At 36.4% G+C, this 23,069-nt stretch overlaps 1 pseudogene; it reads right to left on the bottom strand.

Annotated features, from left to right (window-relative positions):
* On the bottom strand, nt 1–22,962 carry LOC127656740 (RNA polymerase II-associated protein 1-like; annotated as a pseudogene).
* Nucleotides 22,963–23,069: the final 107 nt, after the last annotated feature.

Below are 23,069 nucleotides of genomic sequence, written 5' to 3'. Positions count from 1 at the left end.
TCACACAATGCTTTCCAACCTGTGTGCACAAATCGGGGACAGCTGTTCATTGGTGGTGAAGCCTAGCTCTGCATCCTGCTGGGGCTGACGGAAAAGAAGCAGGTGGTTCTTTAACACCTGAAGAAAACAAAGAAACCAGACAGGTCACTGAGAAATAGACAACACAAAACATCAAGAGAGAAAGAGACATACAGGTCAGAAAAAAGCAGCTAGATTAAATGATAAAGAAAATTGAATGTCTCTGGAGGTGAGTGTTTGTGGTACCTCATGTGTCAGTTAGTAGGTCTTTCTTAGCATGCTGCAAAGTGCAGCTTCCTCCTCCTACAGAGATTATAAGTCAAGTCATGGTCATAACTCACAGTACAATGACAGAATAAGAAAACTAAGAGACTATCAATCACATTTGCTTCACTTTTCCAGCATATATCAATTACAACCACTCCATTTGTCACTGTGTATAGCTCTATAGTGAGAGAGAGCACTTGCATGTACCCCCCACCCCAAAGGAGAAAGATACAGTGCATTCAGAAATATTCAGAAACCCTTAATTTTTTCACATTTTGTTATGTTGCAGCCTTATGCTAAAATGCTTTAAATAAAAATCAATCTACACTCCACACCCCCTAATGACGAAGCAAAACCCATATTTTTGATAACTTCGCAAATGTATTCAAAAGAAAAATTATTTTCTGCCATTCTTCTCTGCAGATCCTCTCAAGCTGTGTTAGGTTGTATGGGAACCGTAAGTGGACAGCCATTTTCAGGTTTCTCCAGAGATGTTCAATTTGGTTCAAGTTCGGGTTCTGGCTGGGCCACTCAAGGACATTCACAGAGTTGTCACTAAGCCACACTTGTGTTGTCGTGGCTGTGTGCTTAGGGTCATTGTCCTGTTGGAAGGGGAACCTTCGGCCCAGCACCCTGGACCAGCTTTTCATTAAGGATATATCTGTATTTTGATGCTACCACTACCATGATTCACCGTTGGGATGGTATTGCACATGTTATGAGTCGTGCCCGGTTTCATCCAGAGATGATACTTGGAATTGAGGCCAAACAGTTCATAACACAACAGTAACAACACAATCTTTGTTTCATCAGACCAGAGAATCTTATTTCTCACAGTCTGAGAGTCCTTTAGGTGCTTTTTATTTGTCTTGCACTTATTAGAGGCTTCCGTCTGGCCACTCTGCCATAAAGCCAAGATCGGTGGAGTGTAGCAGTAAGGGGCAGTCAGCTCCAGCTGTACAGGCAACATGCCTTGTCAAACCAATGAGAGCAACAGGCAGCGCAGCCTTCCATAGAAGCTCAAAGACAGCTGGACCAAGCACAACAGAATGCTATTATCTCATTTTTCAATATTTCAAACTACATTTCATTTGACAGTCCATAAAACAGTGATTATTGACTAGAGACACTGAAAACTAGTAAAGCAAGACACAACCAAAGTGAGACGCACCTAAAGCATTCATCTGACACATGAGTACATAGACCACCAATTAAAAATAGCTCAGATGGAAGTAGGCCAATAATAGGGTTATGTTCAATGATGTGGAAATACACAATATTTTGACTTTTAAGACAATTTTTTAATTGTGGACATGCTTAACTGGACAGCTGCTATGATATATGTATATGAAGTATTTTAATTAGTGCTGTCAGTAGCTGAACATTTGTAATCACGATTAATCGCATACATTTTCATAGTTAATCGCGATTAATCGCAGATTTTTAAAGTGTTGAAATTTGACAAAATTAATTTATTTCCAAAACATTATGTAACAATATAATGCGTTATTAAAATGTTCTAAACAAAACCTTCCACAGTATAAAGATAGAAATGTACTAAAATAGCACCAATTCAAGTAACATTAAAAATTAAAAGAAATAGTCTACCCATAGGTTACATATTCATTGCAATGGGCATTAAATCTCTTAAACTCTTATCCTCCACAATATTAATCTGCTGGTAGACTGTGGCTATTCACTTTGCTATTCACTCACAGCAATTGTGAAGCCACGTCCATAATTTGCATCAGCACCAGCATCAAGCGCTGCTTTGAACTCCACATGAAAAGCGCTTGCAGACAAAAACATCTCATTCTGCATTTTTGTGATAGTAAATATGTTGACTTGTACAAATTTGACTTGCTTCTGTGGTAATTAAAATGTGCCTTACTTTGGCTGAAAGATAATTGATTTCTGTCACAAGTTCCATATAGGCTTGTGTGATGAGGAGGAGGGTGGGGCAGAGCCATGAGTCCATACGGCCGGCCCCCAATCGGGCTAATCAGCCGAGGAGAGGGATAAGGCTGAGCCGGATGTCTTTTAAAGTTCATTAAACATTATTTTGACTGTTCAGCTGGTTCCTGCCTCCTCCTTGCCCATTTTAAACCTTGTTACTTGTGCAACAAATAGCATTAAGAGCTCCTTGTTTTACCCATGACTTTATCACTGACACAGCTGTTGTGCTTGTGTTTGTGGTGTTTGTAGCTCCAGGCAGAAACATTGCAAAGGTTCGGCCCTTCCAACCAGTGTTTATGCTGATTTATGCTGTACTAGAGGTAAAGGCATTAATAGCGATTAAGACAAATGAACGCATTAAACTTTTTTAATCAATCGTATGCGTTAACATATTATTTTTGACAGCTCTAATTTTAATGATTTGAATTATAATATTTATTATTTATAATTATTTTATATATTATATACCAAATTATCTTTATTTGGGGGCCTTCAAATATTGATATATGCAATTAATTGCCAATTAATCAAATTAATCACACATTGTGTAATTATTTAGATTTAAAACAAAATTATAGATTGACAGTCCTAGTCCAGATGCATTCCAGCAATACGAATTTTGTGGGAACTGTGCGTAGTGCAAATATGCAAAAACGAATTAAAAAATGTATAGACTTAACTTTGGGGTGAACCTTTGTTTTTGTGATAATGGTGCCCAATAGCAATTTACCTCTGCCACAGCATCCTGAGAGAAGTTGAGGTGGGTAACAGCCACCAAATACAGCACAGGACACCAGCTCCTCTTCAGAGTTCCAGTAACTAATGCCCGAAAGTACAGCCGCATCATAGGCAGGGAATCCTCCATGAACTTCTCCAGCAGAATGGGCAGCTGTGTAGGACAAACAAACAAACACATTTCAGATGCAATATTTTGTCTTTGTTTTGCCATTTGTCATGATGGTGAACTAGTTTATCTAAACTTTATTCTTAAATAAATGTTGATATTTTTAGCTTTGCATGTAGACTCCTGCATTCTGTTGCAAGAACACATATTATATGTCCCCTAAAAACATGTCTGATCAAAACCAGCCTTATTACACTGGGCTTCCTTTTAAGACCAATTAGTCAACTAGTCATTCAGGAAACCCACAGACTATTACATTTTTTTATATATATTTTTCACATTAATAAACTAAATAGAACATTGCAAGCTCCAATCTTCTGGTAAACCTAAGCTTGAATTTGATTACAGCCCAGATACCCACAATCGGAATGAGAAAACATTAGCCCTGTTTTCACAACCATGCTTTACTTGTCTATGCATTGGAAAAACTTTTATACAGCATGATCTGAGACTAGACATAGGATATCTAATGAGAAGAATATCCCATACCAGCTAGCGAGACCCCCAGCGATCACAGCATCCCCACATCATCCCCAAACACAGTCAGCCTCATGGTGACACTGTATCGCTGCTGTAGAGGCAGCAGCATGAAGCTGCCAAAGAGCAGGTCGCAAAATGACACCACCTCATACTGGGCCAGAAGGTCATGAAAGGATGCCAGACAAGGTGGAAGTGAGCCCAGATCCAGCGACTCAAGCTGTGCTGGCCGTGTCAGCCCGCAAAACTGTGCTCAGGTAAGCTCTTGCATGGGCTTTTCCCGGAAAATGTCACTGGAGCACAGGAAGACACAGGCCAGCCGGGCTATCTTAGCAACTGGTGGTACCACCCGAAGTGCCTGCTCTCTCCAGCTTTCCAGAACAAGGAGCCACTGAAGGCAGTATGTGGCTGACTGCACTGAGCCTGCTGGTAGAGACTCAACCTGCTGTCCCCCACCACCTGACAGTCCCATTTTCTCATACAGGATGATGAGCAGTAAGAAGGGGCAATCAGATGGCAAGGAGGGGCCAGTAAGCTCAGGTAAGAGATTTGATCTGACAAAGGGAGTTCGGCCGAGATACTGGTCATGGGAAACAAGGACAGCAGGTTCCATGTGTGCAAGGTGGGTGAGGTAGCAACCTCGGATGGAGGGTAAGTGAGGAACAGCATTGCAGATGAGAGCACTGATGCCAGGTGAAGTCTTCTTTTTAAATTGCAGCTCAGCCAATGCAGTAATCTCTGGTTCACCACCCTCACTAAAAATAACAAAATGACTCCATGTTACAGCAGTAAAAACCATTAATTCCTTCAAGGCAAAGAAAAATGGAACTTGGAAGTGCGATAATGCAGGTATTGTTGACTTTTGTATGACAAATTGCTTATGTTTCGCATTTGTAAGTCGCTTTGGATAAAAGCATCTGCTAAATGAAATGTAAATGTAAAAATATATTAAAACATGAATATATCATATATTACAAATGTGAAGAAAAAAAAACACATGTCCTTTAAAAAAATTTGGATACAATCAAAGTACAAGTTTGGCAAACTTTTAGAAAAAAAATGTTCCATGATTTTTTTCATGACATTTACAGTTGTGATTAAAGCATACAATAAAAAAGTGCATTGTAATCCAACTACAAAGTAGTTAGTTACGGCAACCTAATTACTTTTAGTCAGAATGTAGTGTAATTCATTACATTTACAATTATTAAAATCAGATTAAAGTTACTGACTTTCAATTAATTTAATTACTTTTAAGAACATTATAGGGTTATGCTTATTTCTAATATATTATTTACTGAGAATACATGAATTATGGCCCCATAATGAGTCATTGTGAAGGAGAAATGTCACTTATTAGCAATGTGATCATGTCAATGAAGTAATAAGTAAAGTAATCTGATTACAATTTTAAATAAATAATTAGTTGTGAATAATTATATATTAATAATTATTTAAGTAAATTACACCACACTGATTGTGAATCTATTTGACACATACATTGAAAAGATTATTGCAAAAATTTGCAATATATTCACTACAGAAATGTACAAGACTTTCAAGATGTATTAACTTCGACAACTTTTCCAGGCCAATAAAATTAGCTCATATTTCCAGGTTTTCCATTACCACAGGAACCCTGATTGTAGTCAATACTTTTTTTTAAATAAAAAAATGATATTTTTATTAATGTAATAACATTTTATTTTAATAAAAATAATTAAATAATGATAATAATTATGATTATTATTATAAAAAGATAGTAGTGGATGTAGTGGATGCTGATTGGCAGCCGCAACCCATGCATTTTAAGTCTAGGCCTTCAGTGCGATGCATGTCATTAAGCAAACACACTTTCACAATGAATAAGACACTCTAAGCATTATGTTATGCATTGTGAATATACTGGTGGCCAAAAGTTTGGAATAAAGTACAGATTTTGCTCTTAATCTACTTCAAAGATTTCTCATAAAAAAATCCTCCACGTGCAGCAAAGACAGCTTTGCAGATCCTTGCCATTCTAGATGTCATTTTGTCCAGATATTCAGGAGACATGCCAGTCTATTGCATACAGTGGCAACTCAAAAACAAACACAAAGACAATGTTAAGCTTCATTTAACAAACCAAATGTCAATATCAATGTTTGATATGATGGCAAGTGATTTTCTAGTACCAATTTAGCATGATTACTCAAGGATAAGGTGTTGGAGTGATGGCTGCTGAAAATGGGGCCTGTCTAGATTTGATAAAAAATTGCTTTTTTCAAATGGTGATGGTGCTGTTTTTTCCATCAGTAATGTCCTGACTATACTGTTGTGATCAGTTGAATGCCACTTTGGTGAATTAAAGTATCAATGTCCTTCCGAAACAGCTAAATCTGTACTTTATTCCAAACTTTTGGCTGCCAGTGTAGTTCTGCTGCCTAACAACAACCTTTGGCCATGACTTTGTTCATTAAATATCACAAGGGATTTATTGCGGAAGGGATATAAACATAGTAAAATGTGTTATATGGAGTTGAGAGTACTACACTCTTATTCATAGCTAAAAACATCATGAAATTAGCCAAAATATTTAATTAATAAACAAACATGCAAGGGGTGGGGAATGAGCAGACCTTTTATGAATGACAGATGTCACAGTTCTGCAGAAATCTGCTGAATTTTCTGCAGAGTTCTTCGTGTGCAGATTCCGTCTAGGCATGCTCATACCTTATTGCTTTAGTATTCCGTTAGGACACACAAAATAAAGGATGTTTTATCAGAAAATATGTGGCGCAGTCAACCATCGAAACAGTACTGTTTGCTGCCCTCTTGTGAGTGGGATGTGACACAACAGATGAAAAAGCAGGAAGCTTGAATCCTAATATCTGGATTTGTTCACTTCACATCTAGTTTGTTCAGTCTTGCAATAATAAAAATTAACCATAAACCCATGCTTGAAACTTATGGAAATTGGAAACTCATGGAGATCAACATCAATCAGTTAACACCATTAGAATATGAGCAACACCATAACATGCGGGTTAATCGAAATATACAACCAAGGGCTGAGCAGTTTTAAGGCTGGAGACCCTTTATACAATCTCCCTCACTGTGTTTCAGCTTTTATCTTCTTGGTACAATTAAAGAAAGATGGGCATGTTCTCACAGCACATCTCTAAAGAGGCCTCCGCACTGTTTGTCAAGAATATAAATTCTACCATTTAAGATCAAAGTTGCATAACAGACATGAAAAATCGCATGGCACCGAGATCCATCAGACTCCAAATGTTTCTCATCAAATCACACCCTGTGGCCCTCTCATCTGTACGCACTTGTACACACTGTTAGCAATTCTGAAGTTCAAAACAAAATGAGGACTGAATCGGTTCAGTTAAAAATAATAATAAAAAATTCTTAAATGTTTTGCTTATGTTGAGATTATAATTCTATGGATATTTACCCTTTTTTTAAATAAACAAATGACAATAAACATATATAATATAACAAATATAATTATGAGGAATTTACATTGGCCTGACACCTAAGCCACACTTAAATATTAATACAGTTCCTTGAATTAAAGGTTTAGTTCACCCACAAATGTCACCCAATTGTCTCATCATTTATTCACCCTCATGCCTAATGTGCATGACTTTCTTCTGCTGAACACAAACAAAGAATATTTCAGATCTGTTGGTCCTAACAATGCAAATGAATGGGTACCAAAACCTTGAAGCTCCAAAAGTGGAGTGGTGGTGGCGTAGTGGGCTAAAGCACATGACTGTTAATCAGAAGATCGCTGGTTCGATCCCCACAGCCACCACCAAGGTGTCCTTGAGCAAGGCACTTAACTCCAGGTTGCTCCGGGGGGATTGTCCCTGTAATAAGTGCACTGTAAGTCGCTTTGGATAAAAGCATCTACCAAATGCATAAATGTAAATGTAAAAGCACATCAATGTAGCATAAAAGTAATCCATAATACTCCAGTTTAAAGCTATATTTTTAGAAGCCACATGATAAGTGTCTATGAGTGTGATTGTTTGCTATAAATTCTCCTCCCTCCCCAGTAAGTGGCGCTATTCAAGAATAATGCTATTCGCCAAAAACACAACAAAACAATAAAAATGTGAAAGTGAAAGATGAGATTGATCAGTTTCTTACCCATACTTATCATATCACTTCTGAAGACATGGATTAAACCACTGGAGCCTTATGGATTACTTTTATGCTGCCTTTATGTGCTTTTGGAGCTTCAAGGTTTTGGTACCCATTCATTTGCATTGTGAGGACCTACAGAGCTGAAATATTCTTCTAAAAATCTTTCTTTGTGTTCTGCAGAAGAAATTAATTCATGCACATCTGGGATACAAAATATCAAACCAAGTTGCAAACAAACAACTCTAGACCTTTTCTCAGAACTAACGTTTGTTCCTTAGCCATTTTGCAATTACTTTTAACCCAAGATCATTTTAGTGGATGTATGAAGTCAGTTGTCCTTGCAGAATAAGCACAGGTGTAGTTCATCAAGTAAACAATGGACGTGTTCCACTAATTGTGACAACCAGAAATTGTTTAAAAATCTTTGAAATAACTACTTTTATAATAATTCATTTTATATATTAATAAATAATTTATATATTTATGTATATAATAAACAACACGATGTTTAATTTCCATAACAAAAGTTGCAAGTTGTTTCCCTGAGTGTGATTCAAATCTAATCACAAATATTTTAAGGCAAACATTGCCAGGAGAAGACTTACGGAAGGAGGCTGTGGCTAAAGGTCATGGTGGACATGAGTTCATATTTCAGGTATTCACTGCCAGGAAGCAACAATGAGGCATTTTTGGCAACCTCTGTGTCAACTGGAACCTAAAGGTATTTCAGTCACAGAAGTAAGCACAGAAGTAAGCGATGTTGCAAAGAATAGGGTGAATTACCCCTAAACTCACAGGCAAGTCTATGTTAACATAATCAAATTCTAGCATGTGATTGTCACCACAACATTTCAGAACAACAAATGGGACTATCACAGTACAGTGCAGAAGTTGCACAAAATAAATCCCTGATTACAGAGAGCTGAACTGTTTATCACTATGGTTTCACTATGAATATCATGGTGAAAATATGGTTACCGTAGTAAAACAATGGTAAATATATAGTGAGGAAACACAAAACTATTGCGAGGGCACGCAAAACTTATTATGGAGAACGCAAAACTATTTCAGAAAAAAAATACCTGCCCTGTCCTCTAAGGGGCTCTGTATAATACAGTATAAGTTATTTATTTGAAGAAGAAGAAACAGTTGTGAAAAATTAATAGTGTGATAAATTAAATAATCCGATAAATACACATTTCGTCCATATCAGAACACTAAAGCAAGAAAGTCATCACCCCACCTGAAGCAGCTGATCATATTTTGCAAGGTCTGATGTCAGTGGCAGAAGCACCTCTGAAGTTAATGACTCCAGTTCCTGAAGACACTGTACTGGCTGGAAGGAACTCTAAAACAACCAGTGAAAAATGGTGTTGAATGTTAGGTATGAGCTCCTGATGTTTGACATATCAGTCAGGCATTTCTTAAAAAATCAGTGATGCATTTATTGAAAAAACCCTTCAAACCATTTACAATGGAAATCTGATCTGCCTTTGTTTATGCAGATCAGTGTGACATTGGTTTGGATTATTCATGTCTTTCATAGTAACACTGACCTGCATACTGAGCTGTGAGTAATACATCTATATATTGAGCAGGTAAGAAGGAAGCAGGATAAGTGCACTTGACATTTGTCCTGGGTCATCTAGAGCTCTCAAACAGCCCTTGAGAAAGCCAACAACAGTGGGCTGCAGACCGCTCAGATGACTACATGTAACAGCAGGGGGTGGAGAACACTCTGTTCCATGAGAGCTGTCAATGCAAACAGCAAAACTGATCAAAGTTATATAAAAATTGTATAATAAACAAAAGAAAGTACAATATTAATGAAAAGGACAAAAATATTGTTGTGACACAAAAAAAGGACTCCTATATTCTTTCAACAAAAAGTCAAATATTATAACGGCTGACAATCCTACCAAATGCTTGGAAGGTTTCTGACAATTTGTATAACCTCATTAAACAGAAAATAGTTCAAAAGCTCTTAATTAATATTATTATTTCCTGGGTCTCTTGAATACTCTATTCTGATTGGTCAATGGCACTATCAAGCGGCCTGATATTTCTGTGGAACAAACGCATATCTGTGGGTTAAAGGGATAGTTCACCCAAAAATGGTAATTCTCTCATCATTTACTCACACTCATGCCATCCCAGATGTGTATGACTTTCTTTCTTCTGCTGAACACAAATTAAGATTTTTAGAAGAATATATCAGCTCTGTTGGTCCATACAATGCAAGTGAATGGTGACCAACATTTTGAAGCTCCAAAAATCACATAAAGGCAGCATAAAAGTAATCCATATGACTCCAGTTGTTTAATCCAGGTCTTCAGAAGAGATATGATAGGTGTGTGTGAGAAACAGTTCAATATTTATGTTCTTTTTTTCCTATAAATTGTCCTCACTGCCCAGTAGGTGGCATATGCAAAAAGAATGCAAAAGGCCAAAAAACAAAAGAAGAAATTTTTTTACAGATTTATTGTAAAAAAGACTTAAATATTGATCTGTTTCTACTTCTGAAGACATGGATTAAAACACTGGAGTCATATGGATTACTTTTATACTGCCTTTATTTGCATTTGGAGCTTCAATATTTTGGTCACCCTTCACTTGCATTGAAATTACCTACCTGTGTTCTGTGTTATGGTGCTACATAAAACAACTTAGGACAAACACAGAACCACACGAGACTACACAGACTAAATAACATACCTATATAAAGTGCACGTGCAAACGTGTGCAAAAAGTACGGGACAGTACAATAAATTACTAAAATGGAACAGGACAATAGGCACAGTGAGAGACAGTGCAGCGCCAACCAGTACACAGTAGTGCAAAAAGATGACAGTTTCTAAAAATGACAAATGTAAACATAACATACTATGAGATAGATTTTTTATTTTTTTTTATTCCACCGTCTTCCTCGTTTGGACTGCATAACAGCAACAACTCTTGTATCTTTGACAATATTAATCCATATTTTTATCCTCACTTCAATGCATATTTAGTTATTTTGATTAGATAATCAAGTGTTCTAAATTTTTCTCTTCATGTACAGACTGCTGGCCTGTCTGTAGCTGGCAGCCACTGCAAAGAGAAAATGCGACTATGTGGAAATGTGCCCCATCAGCACATATATCTTGTGAATAATAATAAACCTTATTCCATACTAAACCTCATCAGGCAAAATATATATTCTTTATATACAAAACCCTTTATCTGGTGAATATATAGGCTATAAAAAGCATAATTTGGTAAACACATACAATACATATAGAGTCTTGTAACAAATGCATGTCTGTCATTTTAAAATAAGAGTCCCTAATGTATTTTGCATGTGTTTATAGTTAAAAGTCCCACCTTATGCACCTAAATCTTCAGTTTTTCTAGTTTGAACAATAGACTGCATCTGGGATTTAATTCATTTTAGACTCTTGTAGGCTCTATGTCTGTGCCCATCATGGTGAGGAATTTAGTTTTATTATTATTCTATAAATATATTTTTAAATCATTAGCCCATTAATCAGCCCTTTAATCGGTTATAAGCCTTTTCCAACACCTTAGTTATCAGTATCGGCAAAATCCACTAATAGTCAACCTCTGTTACTTATAGGTATAGGAGAGAACAAATTACATTGAAAAGATGACATACTGCAGCTTTAAGGAGGACAACACAAAAGGAAAACAATTTTTCAAATTAACCAGACTATAAAAATAAAATTCTACCTCACAGTGAGGATATATATACAGTAGACATAGGTGCAAAATTATTACTTGACATCTGGATAGGAGAACGCCTGTCAATCTTGCAATAAGTATCATTACCATTTACTAAAGTGTGTAGGAGACCTGTCAATCTCGTTATAATTATCATAATCATTTACAATTAGTGGGTGCTTGACACTGTTAACCTACACCAATCATTGGATACTCACTATTCTCGCACAAGCATGCCTCCCAGCACTTGCTAAAATTCAAAGCAGCTTCATTGCCAAGGCAACAGGCAGACCATACAGAGACGACGGAGTCTGTGAAGAAAGGAGCCCATGAGCAGGGAAGATAGTCAGAAATCACGGTGTCCATCAGCCGTGGGTAGTCCAAGACCTTAAGGAAACACAAAGTGATTCTATCAGTGACACTCCTTCGCATGTTAATAAACAAATTATATAAAGAGGTAATTAAATAAACTGAGCAAATTACATAATTAATAAAAAGTAGGCTATAGTGCAATAGTATAGTCGATGAAACTAGTCATTAGTAGGGCTATTTTTTTTTCCTATATTTCTATTTCTATATGTAATTGGCTAATCATAATATTTTTATGTAGTTAACGCATTCGGCTCATTTTTAAGAAAAGAAAGCTAAATAATAGGCCTGTGTGTAATTATTACACTTGGAACTTTGTGCGAATGTCATAGTGACAACAGTGCTGTTTAATCATCTCACTCATTTCTCAAAACACATTAAAACAGAAACAGAAATACACACAGAATTCAATGCAAATATGCAATAATTCAATAACGAGTCTCCGCAGTGTCATGCACAATGAGCCACATGATAAGATGTGCGGATTGAATGTCTCAGAAGCGGAGGCAACAGGCATTAGACCCAAGTTGGCATTAGACCCAAGTTACCTTGACAACATCCTGCTTAGCAACAACATGATCTGACTTCTTTTCCTCTTTCTCTTTAGCAGTCTCTTCATGAACTCATCATCCTAATCTTTATTCTCCTGAGCTGTAGGCAGCATTGTAAATGTGGCCTATCCCAAGCAGCCATGGGAAAGCATTGTCTAAGCACTCCTGGTTGAGAAGAATCAGAAACTAGTCAGAAACTTTATATTTTCATCAAAAGTGCATAACTCAGGCTTCTCACAGAAATGATTCACAAGATGCTTTTTGCATACTTCATAATCAGATGAAACCAGCAGAGCTCGTAAGGTATGCATGGCAGCTGACATGACACCCTCCACACGGTAATCCAGGGAGAAACACAGAAGGAAGAGGAGTCCTGCATCCAGTAAAGAGGACACAATGCTCTTTCACAATTTGAGCCCGATGAATATTGGCATTGTCTTCCAGGAATATGCCCAGGTCAGGGAAGAAAAAAAATCCATTGATGGGATAACCTGGTCATTCAGTACATTCAGGTAGTCAGCTGACTTCATTTTATTGGCACATAAAGTTTCTGAGCCTAGATCTTACCAATTGAATTAACCGCAGATCATAACGTTCACCTCCAGAGGCTTATGCAGTAGGCACTATGCATGACGGGTGCATCGCATCATGCGTTTCCTTCTTAACCTGACGTGCCCATCACTTTTGAATAGGGTAAATCTGGACTCATCAGACCACATTACCTTTTTCTATTGATCCATTGTCCAATCTTTATGCTCCCTAGCAAACTGAAGTTGTTTTTTCCGATTAGCCTCACTAACAAGTGGCTTTCTTGTGGCCACACAGCTTTTTAGTCCCAATCCTTCTCCCAGAAATTCTCATTGCATTGTGCATGTGGAAATGCTTTTACTTTCACTATTAAACATAGCCGTGAATTCTACTGTCGATCTTTTACGATGCGTTTTAGTGATCTCCGATCACGATCATTCAATATTTTTTTCCGACGACTTTTCTTCTGAGAATCTGACAGTTCACCACTATTCTTCCAGGTTTTAATAATGCGTTGGACCGTTCTTAACCCAATTCCAGTGATTTCAGCAATCTCATTAGGTGTTTTCTTCGCTTGAAGCAGGCCAATAATTTGCCCCTTCTGAAACACAATAACATCTTTTCCACGAGCACGGGATACGTCTTCCAACATGGTTGTTTAAGAAATAAAAAACTACACACTGAATCAGTTAGGGTTAAAAAGAATCTATAAGTAAGGAATAATGAATTAATAATTAATAATGTCATTATCACAAAATAAACCCAGGCACGGTGCTCAAGACCCAACACAAAGCAAAACGGTCTTGTATCACCAAAAAGGGGTTTATTTTGCGATAATGACCAGCTGTTATCCCACTTATTACATGAATATTCAGGAGATTTAACAGCTTTTCAAATTGATTTAAACTCTTCAACTCTGGGGCATATTTAGGCTGCAGCCTGCAATTTTTCCCACTCAAATTTAAAAGCTCACAATTTACACATACTGTGGACTAATTGCCAAAAATGTTGTTGTTGTTGTTGTTGTATTAACTTTGTAAGCATGTAATTCTGGTTCTGTTCACGCCATCTCCCTCAAAATGTCTTATTTTATTCCACTCAGCAAATTCTAGAAAATATGATTTTTGCTCTATCCCATCCATCACAAAATGTTGATCTGAAATGTATGTGACGTTCTAGCGCATTATAGCCCTTAAAAATGTCCTCGTCCATAAACATTCAGTCTAATTTTCAGTTCACACACTACCCCCATTGTTTCAATGAATATATCGGCCTCTGAGTGGACTAGAAGCTCAGCCTAGGTGTCATTAGAAAGCTTTAGAAAAAACATTTGAAAGCTCCCCTTTACGATGTTGTATAATATTTTATCTTCAATAGTCAAAAAATAAATTCACAAAAATTTGTTTAGCATGCTTATCCTGCTGGACCGCATATTTTGTAAATAACATAACTTAGATATAACATTGGATTATTCTCACAAGCAAGCTCACAAACAAGTAAAAAATTTCAAATGTTTTAGAAAACTTTCTAAAATAAAAGGATATATCTAGTTTTTAGCTGTTTGGGCACAGTAGCAGTGATCGGTCTGTATTTTATGTCTTCCAGAAATCATATTTCACTTTGTGATTATTTTGAAAATCAAACTGTGGTATTACTGAGAATCTGAGCATTCATTTGATATATGAGATGTCTATTTAAGTGCTATTTGAAAGACTTTTACATTCATATTAAAATTTCTACCACATGACCTCTTGGTGCTGATTTGTGATGTGAATGAATTCAGGACATATTTTGTTATTTCATGTAACATGAATGCTATAGTGATGGTTATCTATGAAGTGTAAACTTTTATATATTTACTTTCATCAGGACATTAGCTAGAGTGCTGATGGCTAGATTGAGCTGTTGGTTTAGCTGACTGTGGGACATGAGGAATAACTCCTGCTGGGTAGCCAGCCAGCTGGAACATGAAAGACAGAAAATAATGTTTAGTATTACACATATCAATGAGAAATGTCTTTAAAATGTATTAGTGAGATCAGCTGTATTGCACTGCCAGTTATGAGTCTGAAGAATGTGCAGTAGATAAATGAGCCCACTAACCTCTGGCTCCTCTCCATGGTGATGCAGGCCTAGATGGGTGGGCAAGTCTTTGGTAGGGGGGGGGGGGTGAAAGTGCCAGCAAAGTCAAAACGAGCTTGCATAGCCTGAAAATGTAATGAAGAATTCATACAAACAAGACCTCAGAATATAACAGTTCACATCTCTGCCTCATTGACCAATGACTCATCTGAGTTTTAGTGAATTAAAAACATACAATATGGTTCCCGAATGAATGACACTTATGAGCTGGTACTTTATAGTGAATCAAAAACACTTACAGTATACATCAGATCTGTTAATGAATTAATCTGATGTACAAGATATAACTTTCATCAAGTCTCAACTCGAAATGAAATAAGAACTGTTACTGTGTTATGTTATATAGTATTTAAGGCTTGTGAAACTTATATTAAGCAGTGCAGTTACTGACTCATTGTTCACATGATAATGTGTAGTTAAAGATACACAAAAGTTCTGTTGTAATCAGTGAATAATATAGTGCTCAAATATAGCGAGTAATAGTTAAGTATATGTCTTTGACATACATGTTACATGTAAACAGGTTTGGCTTATAAGCCACGTTTTGCAAAAACATAATATTAACATCTAAAAAAATAAACAGAACATAAAATATCACATACCATTACTAGGAGGAGGGGATTTCCATTCAAATGAGCCCACACACAACATAATCAGATGCATAGACCATTAAGTAACCGACACGAAGCACGATTTGTGTTGTTTTATAGTCATAGAAGGCGGTCATATCAAATAATGTTTTGATATTTAAAAAGAAGTCATGGCATTATTTTGAAAACAGCATCACTACACAACATGCCTAAAACTTTTGCACAGTAATGTATAGCAAAGATCAATTAATGAATTGCCACTAAAAAGTTTGTGTAAACATGCCTTTTAACAAGAAAAGCATTTAATTTACTTCTGATTATTAATTTCTGTTCTTTTGAAATCTGAAATTATCTCATCAATTTGCAACAGAATGCTGAGGGCAGTAAATGCAATATGAAATGCATTTCTTATTTACAAATAATTGTCCAAATAAATTCTCAAAAGTACAAAAATAGAACTGCTAAATTCCTTTCAATTCCCATCCCAAGTGTTCTGGGTGTTTTTTAGCGCATCGCGTCAAAAGAGCCATTCTCTATGATATTGTCATACCTACAGTGCATCCGGAAAGTATTCACAGCACTTCACTTTTTCCACATTTTGTTATGATAAAGCCTTATTCCAAAAATGGATTAAATTCATTATTTTCCTCAAAATTCTACAAACAATACCCCATAATGACAATGTGAAAGAAGTTTGGTTGAAATCTTTGCAAATTTATTAAAAATAAAAAATGAAAAAATCACATGTTCATAAGTATTCACAATAAGGCTGTAACATAACAAAATGTGGAAAAAGTGATGCACTGTATATGGCTTGGCATCTTCTGTCAATGTAAGTCTATGGGAATACAGGTGAAATCAAAAATCGTATTGCTGAGAAAGTAATAGCACACTTCTCCTCAACATGCCGCGTGACTTGAGGTATCATGTCCATAGCACAAACGGGCATGACTCTAGTTTTTCTGGCTCCATGTGAAGCCACTCCTTCTGCGGCATGATGGGTAGCTCATCCTCTATACACAAAGCAATACCAATATTCAAAATAATAGTATTGATAATCAAAAAAAAACAAGCCAGTTAGACTTTAGTTAGTTATACAAGCTAATCCTTAACATGTATGTAGACACATACTAAATACCACAAACTGACTGCAGTGCAACTCTGAACAGTGACCCCTGGTGCGTCTCATCCATAAATGTCAACGAGTCCCTCTTATCTCTATTACCCTACAATGAATTGGTGCTTGCTCCAGCTAACTCTGCTCTAATCAGACTAATTGAAATTGATGCATTTGCCTTAGCACGCTGGACACGCAGTTTAGCTGGACAGATCTGCCAAGTGGACAGTCCTGAATTTGTGTAGCTAGTTTAAAAGCCCAGGGTGAATAAAGAACTGGCAACTGTCCAGATGCACTTGAGCTGACAACAATGAGAAGACCACGTTCTGTACATAAGCTGTAATTTCTAATGCTGCATGCATGCAGTTCAGACCAAAAACTCCATTCAGCCTTTTTCATGGGAATCATGTGATGCTGTAATACAACCTTTCAGAAATACATGACAAATAAAACCACAGATATGCAGGTGTTCTATGTAAATAACATTCTAACAACATTTCATCCCAGTAAAATGGTATTTTATCTGATCTGAAGCAGCTAAAAAAACCTAAGGACAACAAAGACATGGAATCTAAATGAGATTTGTAGCAGTTAGTTTGTGCATGTTAGCTTTGAGGCGATCTAATGTATTTCTAAATGTAGACAACATTTACTGCATGTAGATTTATGCATTTAAAAGTAGGGCTGAAATGATTAGTCAACGTTATCAAAATTGTCGACAATAACAAATTGTCGACAAAATATTTTGTTGTCGAATAGTTGATCTCATTTAACGTAACATGAGATCACATTAAACTGTAATGATGGCGCACGAGAACAGTACTGCAGTTCGTGCCTGACTGAGAAGAGAAAGAATTACACAGCTCACAGTCCAGATGCACTCTAAACTTTCCAAACAGCTTAAGGTGATGTAGATGGCAAAGAAAGAGGGAATTATACAAAAATAATAAATAAGTAAATACAGAAGCACTCTCGTTTATCTTAAATGCAGATATTTAATGCGTTATAGCTTTATTAAAGTTCAAATAATATGGAATCAGATCATGCAAATAACTACAAACTCCGAAACTGGCATTTCTCTGTGTGGTAAGCGCCTCTTCTATGAGTTGCCCAAATTTTCTGATCTAAGGAGGAGAGATTGAAACTTTACCCGGCTGATGCACACTGTCATGGGGGCGCTCATCCCTCGAGCGCGCACTTGCTGCAGCTAGATTATAACGTGATGGCTCGAGACTTATTGAATCATAATAAATGTCACTGTGCAATACGCAGATTTATTGATTAGAGACAGTTTGTTTTGTGTGTTAAGGATGGGTTGAAGTGATCAGAAAGGTGAGAGAGGGTAGACTTTGCCCCATTATACAATGCAACGAAATACATTTTGATTTGTTTTTGTTTTGTCTTGTTTTCCAAAATAATTATCTAAAAGTCCTTTAAAACAACTTACTTTCTGTATGTTGTTTTAAAGGAATGTTGAATATAACATTAAAAATACAAATATTTTAAAATATCTAAAAATCCTTTAAAAAAAAGATGCATTCACCTGAGAAGCAGCATATACGATATTTAGACTTGCTTTTAGAGAATAGATCTTGAATGTAAAACTTTACTGCACTCGCAGATGTATAACTACGTGAAAAATACACATATATTTAAGATACATTCTCTTAAAGCAAGTCTAAATATCTTATATGTTGCTTCTCAAGTAAATTTATCTTGTTTTAAGAATTTTTAGACAATTTTAAATGGAAAACAAGACAAAAACACTTGATAACAATAGGATTTATTTGCAGTGAATTTCTTTACTGAATTAACTAAAAAAGTATTTTGTCCCTTAAATTCAGTGAATGTCATTTAGAGGTATTTTTAAAAGATGATTTTGTCCTCTTTATTGTTAGCAAGCATGTTTAATACAACTTTTTAAGTTGGGGCACAAGCTGAATAATCGGTTAAGAACTAATGATTAATCATTGCAATAATCGCCGAATAGTCGAATAATCGTTCATAATTCATATAATAAGACAATGTGAGGTTAAAGCAAATAACAAAATTTTAGTTGTAGTAAGCGGTGTCAGAAATTAACCAGGGCTTGAGATAAAAACTGGCCCAGATATTTACAACCCAAATTTCAGAAGAGTTGGGACAGAATAAAAATGCTAATAAAAACAAGAATGTGTGATTTGTAAATTATATTCACCCTTTGCGATATTGAAAGCACTACAACTACACATTATATGATGCTTTACCCTGTGAATTTCATAGTTTGTTTTATAAATGCATAGTAATTTCAAATCAGATGATTGCAACTCACTCCAAAAGATTCGACTAATTTTAGTTTTTAATAGCATTTTTTATACTGTCTCAACTTTTTCGTAGTAGGGGTTGTAAAACGTGGGTGCAACATAGGCCTGCATTGAAACGTTTTTCCGTTATCTAACAGATTTAGTATTTCATAATATTCTATTGTAGGGCTAATGTATGTATGAGAGTTCTGTGTGAGGAAAGTGATGAATATTTAAGTCCTTTTTTACTATAAATCTCCACTTTCACTTTCTTCTTCTTCTGTTTTTTTGTGATTCACATTCTTTGTGCATATCGCCACCTACTGGCAGGAAGGAGAATTTATAGTAAAAGATTAGTTAAATATTCAACTGTTTTTAATAATAAAATATAAAATAAAAATAACTGCACTTATTTATTATTCTGCATTATTCTGCATGGGACGGCTGTGGCTCAGTTGGTAGAGCGGGTTGGCCACTAACTGCAGGGTTGGTGGTTCGAATCCCAGCCCACACGACTCCACATGCTGAAGTGTCCTTGGGCAAGACACTGAACCCCAAGTTGCTCCCAATGGCAGGCTAGCACCTTACATAGCAGCTCTGCCGCCATTGGTGTGTGTGAATAGGTGAGCGAGACGCAGTGTAAAGCACTTTGAATACCGTTAAGGTTAAAAAGGCACTATATAAGTGCAGACCATTTATGTGCTTTTTGAGCTTCAAAGTTTTGGTACCCATTTACTTGCATTGTATGAACCTATTGAGTTGAAATATTCTTCTAAAAAACTTCATTTGTGTTCATCAAAAGAAAGTCATACACATCTGGGATGGCATAAAGGGGAGCAAATGATGAGAATTTTCCTTTTTGGGGGAACTATCCCTTTAAAACAATAAAGTCAGTTTAAAAGTAGATTAAAATCTAATGTGGAAGTAGACAGCAGAGATCTATGATTGGGGACAATTATTATAAATGTGTTCTACCTTAGTATTTATTTATATGATATTTTATGTGTTGTTTACAGCTACTTTTGTATTTGATATAGATTTAATTTCATAGTTAACAGCAATACCTGTTCAGATTGAGAATGTGTTACAATTAATCAAATCAACTTACATTTTTGACATAACACTGTGACAAATTTAGGAAAAAATGCCTTCATTAAAAATCTTTTTCAAGGGGCCAAATATTGCCCCTTAGTAGTTCATTTAATAGTTTATATTAAATAAACTACTAAGGGGCAATATTTGCACTTTACACTGGCAGTAAGAACATGTGAAGTGTAAAATTTTGTCAGCTGGCTGCTAAAACTTTAATTTACTTTGTGCTGCAGATGTACATTTTAAGATGTTTGCTCTTTGGCACCAGAAGTGACGGCAGTGGGAATGTTGTCCAGCTCACATAGCTGGGCCAGCAGCCTACTCTGTTCTTCCAGTATTTCATTGTGGGACATCGTCTGCAGATTTGCCTGATTCTCCTGGTAGACTTGGCACTGTTTGAAATTCCAAGTCCTTGACCTGACACAAGCAGGGGGCTACTGACAGCATCTATAACAGAAAATATGAGATGATCATACCTTTGTTTACTATTACATTACCTGCTTTTTAAAAAGTGATTGTGAAATGCTTTCTGTAATTAGAATATCACACCAGCAAATAAAATATATCTCTCTCTCTCTGAATGTGTTTGACAGGTGGAGGGGAAAATAGCAATAAACACTCACTGACAGCATCTGATTTAGGTTGCTCAGTCTCCATGGTCTCCAATAGTGAGAAGGCCAAATTTGTAGATCCATATGACTGATCTCTAGTCTCTGAACCATTTAAAGAGGATGCATCATCCTTCTTAGCCATTTGTGCTGCAATCTGATGTGCAAAAATACTATTTCTGCCTTCAGATGCTCTTAACTGCCCCTTGACACGACACAAAAGCACAGACACATAAAGGATAAGTAGGGAAAAATTTTGCGCATTTTTCATTCATCTCATATTAAGAGAACATCACCTGACTTTCCACTACAGATCGACGGATGACTTTGGGGAAAGGAGTGCCCGTGAAGCATGGGAGTGACACAGGCTTGGCACTTGTGTCCCTCTCCTACACAGAGATATGAGCAATAAACATTGTATCATGGTGTAATTAAATTATACATCCAAAAATAAATTGTTTATGCATGACTCACAATGATTCTGAAAAGCACAGCACTGATGAGAGTATCATGTCTGTCCAGTCGCTCTTCTGGGTCATCATCCTCAAACCGCACTCGCTGCTCCTGCTTGAAATGAGACTTCTTTGGAGGTGCAGGTGTCAGGGTGGGAATCTCAACTGGGAGATCTGAATACATATGAAGACATACTTATTTGAGTCTTAGAATGAAATGTTTTATATATATATATATTATTATATCAATATTTTATTATATTATATTATATCAAACACAATTGAAAGCTATTTGGTTCGTTAAATGAAGCTTAAAATTGTCTTTGTGTTTGTTTTTGAGTTGCCACAGTATGCAATAGACTGGCATGTCTTAAGATCAATATTAGGTAAAAAATGGCAAAGAAGAAACCGCTTAGTCTAGAAACTCATCAGTCAATCATTGTTTTGAGGAATGAAGGCTGTACAATGCTTGCAATTGCCAAAATTGCCAAAAAACTGAAGATTTCATCCAAATGTGTACATTACAGTCTTCAAAGACAAAGGACAACTGGCTCTATCAAGGACAGAAAGAGATGTGGAAGGTCAGATGTACAACTAAACAAGAGGATAAGTACATCGGAGTCTCTAGTTTGAGAAATAGACGCCTCACATGTCTTCAGCTGACAGCTTCATTGAATTCTACTCGCTCAACACCAGTTTCATGTTCATCAGTAAAGAGAAGACTCAGGGTTCAGGCCTTATGGGAAGAATTGCAAAGAAAAAGACACTTTTGAAACAGAAAAACAAAAAGAAAAGGTTAGAGATGGCAAAGAAACAGACATTGGACAACAGATAATTGGAAATGAGTGTTATGGATCTTAACCCCATTGAGCTTTTGTGGGATCAGTTAGACTGTAAGGTGTGTGAGAAGTGCCGACAAGACATTCACATCTATGGCAAGTGCTACAGGAAGTGTGGGGTGAAATGTCACCTGAATATCTGGACAAACTGGCAGCTAGAATGAAAATTGTATTCAAATTGTAATAGTAATTTTTCATATTATTAATGTCCTGACTATACATTGTGATCAGTTGAATGCCACTTTGGTGAATAAAAGTACCAATATATTTCCATAAGATATAAATCTGTACATTATTCCAAACTTTTGGCCACAGGTGTACATATATATATATATATATATATATATATCAAGAATATGGCAAAATTCATTTAATTCTGAGCATTTTAAATTCCCCAGATGAATTGTGTCATAATTTAAGCTCTATGTCAAATGTTAACAGGTGCTTCAGTAAACTATAGTCGCTATAGTCACAACATCTCTCTCTGATTTCGCTGCTCCTCACGTCTATCAGCTGAAGCAGCGCCTCCTCTGCGTTTATCAGCACGCTTGACAGCAGTGGACTAACTGCCTGTCGCCAGAAACTCCTGCTGCTCCAGGATCAAATCCGCTTCTGAGTCTGTGGGCTTGGGACGTCGCAACATCCCAACGTCCTGGAGGAAAAGAGAGGAGGTTGATTTCAGAAACAAACGTCAGAAGTAATAATGAATCAGCATTTGCTCCTAAACTGTCAATGTAGTGACTGTGACTGACAGTCTCGACGAGTTTTCTGGTTGGTTTGCAGTGGATAACTGGAGAAGCACCTATCCTGTAAGCTAAGTGATAATTACTGTTAGCGGTCAGCAATCCAGTAATAAGCGTTAAAGTTCATTTTACTGAAAATTAGGCACTGTTCTGCAGGCTCTCTGTCCCTTGAATGAACAGACTGAACACATGTGTTTACAGCTATAATTAAACTTCCGGTTATCTGTGACTATTGCAAAATAAAGGCATTTTAGTTTATTGTAGCATATGT

Source organism: Xyrauchen texanus, chromosome 16 (assembly GCF_025860055.1).
Source record: "Xyrauchen texanus isolate HMW12.3.18 chromosome 16, RBS_HiC_50CHRs, whole genome shotgun sequence".
Taxonomy (NCBI): Eukaryota; Metazoa; Chordata; class Actinopteri; order Cypriniformes; family Catostomidae; genus Xyrauchen; species Xyrauchen texanus.
The sequence above is the reverse complement of the archived record's forward strand: the minus strand, read 5'-3'. Positions and strand labels throughout refer to the sequence as shown.